Source organism: Plutella xylostella, chromosome 27 (assembly GCF_932276165.1).
Source record: "Plutella xylostella chromosome 27, ilPluXylo3.1, whole genome shotgun sequence".
In the NCBI taxonomy this organism is placed as follows: Eukaryota; Metazoa; Arthropoda; class Insecta; order Lepidoptera; family Plutellidae; genus Plutella; species Plutella xylostella.
The window spans coordinates 756993-760437 of NC_064007.1; positions in this window are offsets into that span (position 1 = coordinate 756993).

Here is a 3445-nt window from a genome sequence, read left to right on the forward strand (position 1 = left end):
GAAATTCAACATTGGCGCGCGCTTGTCACGTGTTACAAAAGCAAGGGTTTAAAAAATATCCAGCTCCGAACAATGGCTCTTTAGAAGATGATTTAGGGTTTTATTGAAAAGTAACGGATTTACCTCTTTTCACAAAAAATATAAAGTTTTTTTTGTAATTGTAAAAAGTGCTTTTTGATTTGAAAATTGCAATGTTGCAGTTGCAGCTGGCTATTTTTTAAACAAAAAAAACTTGATTGATTCCTGACAAGCCCCTAAGAACATGTTAGCATTAAACCAACCCTAGAACTAAGTTGATCTTTGTGGTTAGAGGCCAGAAGTCCAAGTCTTGAAGTAAGTACCAGTTTTTTCCTACTGAAATGCAATAACTGCAAGTTGCTAATAATTATAAGTAATTTTATTATGATATGACTTTATTATCATCGCGAGCCAACAAGATAGGAGGTCTTTGAGGAGAAGAAGTTTTACAAGAATGGCTTCTCAAATACCTAACATAAAACCACTACCGGCTACCTATCTTAATGTGTATTCAAACGTCTCAAACGAAGATAGCCTCTCCGTGGTTTTTCCACGGTTTTTACGATCTACTCGTATCTGGTTTTCAGCTTGAATCGTAAATTCATTTACGATTAATAAATAACAACGAAATTACAGAAATTCTACAATATAATCAGCAATAACTTCATAAAATAATCAGGCGTTGCGATCTCGTGTCCTCTGGCGGGTTAAGCCGACGTGTAATGTTGTGATTGGCCGTGACGGCGCCGTGACGTCACACTCCACACGATTTAACCCTCCACCGCGTGTCGATTTCATTGTTTGCCATTATTTTTTAACATTTAACCCATTTTTCAACAACAAATTCAGTTTTAGACAGTTTTCCCCTAATAAGTTGGACAGATGCGCAACAATGCGACCCTCGCATTTTCGATTTTAATGGGTGTCGTTTTTTGATCGAAATTGAGTTTTTTTGCTAAAAATGGGAATTTTGCGTTTTTTATGTCAATCGCTGTAAAGCCGACAGTTGACGCGAACATAATCTTTAATTTAGACTATTTTGAGCGGATTTTATGCTTTTGTCGTAATTGCGTGATTTATTTATTGATAATTGTATAGAATTATAGCTACGTAGCAGTTTTACACTATCTACTTTAAACACTTAAACCAACAATATGAGAATGATTATGACTATAAATGTCTCTATACTAACTTATACATACTGACAACTAAATCCTAATCCCTTTATTTGTACAGTATTTATTCACTGCTTCAATATACCATCAGTCTGATCTGCCGTTACCTTCAGGAAACTAGTCACGATTATACTGCTATAGCCTCACCACTGCCCATCGAACTGATAGGGGGGGACATAGGAAAAAGTTTAGGTTTTCATCTGTAATCTGAAGACCTTAACTGTCGAAAGGTTTATGAGAATTTACGCTAGAGGAGCCACTTTGTATACGAGAAAACGTAAACTTTTATAGTTTTCGACACACTATCGAACCTGTGCTAGATGTACTGCACCTTAAAGGCATACAGGGTGTTGCAGAAATTGTTCCACTATTGTACCACTCTCGCCTTCTTATTATAGCTAGCTTACGGGGACTCATTTTAGCGGGATTAAAAATTAAAACACAATTTTGTTGTATATTTAATTTATTGAATACGGTAGAAATGCTTCGTAGTAATTAATGGAGAACAAATAGGTACATAACAAACAGACGGATCTAGGAACATATTACCGACTGCTCACTCCATGTAGCCCTTGCGACCATCATCATCATCATCATCATTGAACGCATCAGGAAATTACAACATAATGAAATGATATAGCCTCTTTGCGTTTTAATTACGCAAATTCTATAGTGAAATAAAGAGGTCTTATACCATTAACACTGGCTGGCGATGGCCTGTTAAAAAAGAAGTATGACAGCTGTCAATATCATGCGCGGGAAATACGACAGTTTTATTTTTATAGTGACTGGCAGGCACTGATTTAGTAACAATCAACCTCTATAGTACCTGTGTAAAAATTTTGTGTAAAGTATTTTTACTAATGATATCGAAAAGGGCTACAAGTCGTTCACAGCATAAGATTCGACTTTCTCCTAAAGCCAGAATATAATTCTCTTTTAAATAATTACATTAAAATATATTTTGCCAATGTGGTTAACACTTTCATTTATGAGTACCGCGGACCAATAGCTTCAACAACGGTAACCAATAAACTATTCACGGTCATTTTATAATAATTCTTCTCCTAAAAACACCTTAATATGGTTTTCTCTACTAAAATATTGGTGTTTTTTATATTTATTTAGTGGCACCCACATTAGCGGATGTTACAAGTATTTGACTAGAAATAACAAGATTTGTTTCACAAATTATAAAAATACAGATACAGTCGCACTTTTATGGTGTCTAAAATAAAATAAATCTGATTTTTACACCTAAAACTAAACTAAAGTAACATTGGTAGGAACGACTAGAAATTATACACAAATGACTAAGTAAATAATATTAGGTGGAATGTAAATTAAAGGAATGCAATTTAATTTTTACAATCTTACGCTTCCAACATATTTTCGAATAAATCAAAATCATTAACAATAGGGTGCGACTGCCTTTGGTTACATTTTCCACTGTTTAATAGCATTGTACCTGAGTGACAAAACTATTTTAGACATTAAAATTTATTATTAAGTTATATACTTCAAACATTTACTATGATTCTTAATAATTAATTTGTACTGTTAATTTTGTATCAACCCCTTTCATACATACAACGCTTAAAATCTGTTAAAATTTGTTTTAGTTCTCTTCTCCTTGTAAATATTCAAAATCTCTTATGATTTATACTCTACATCACTCAAAGTACAACGCCGTAAGACAAATAATTAGTAATATTTACGGAACACAATATTAAATTTAGATTTTACTACATTCAATGACGTGTGGCCCGCACTCGCATTCCTAATTTAAATATTCTTTTTTGACATTTCCGTCTTTAAAAGTATTTTGTAAAAAAATGCCAAGTCGCCAGGACCGCGAGCGCGGGCCAGGGTTGTCACTCGCTTACATTTTTTATTAATTTTGTTATTATTTTAAAACATTACAATATAATTTTGTTGTATTGTGTGAATGCGTTTTGGCTTCGTCGAGAGGTGAGGTAGTTTTGGCTGTGTAGCGGGAAGACTCTTCGGAAGATGGATATTGGATATTGACTGTTCAAATATTTTTATGGCAGGTACAAATCACTAACCTTATTTTTGTACCAAACGTGAATTCTTCTTTATTTCATAAAACATATTATGAAATAACAGTTCGCGTAGATTATAAGGTCATGTCAACGACCGATTTATCAAAAATATGTAAAGTATGACACAGATTTGTCATCCTGTATGTCATGTGTGTCTAGCAGTTTAATATCAGCCAGGAAAAACGG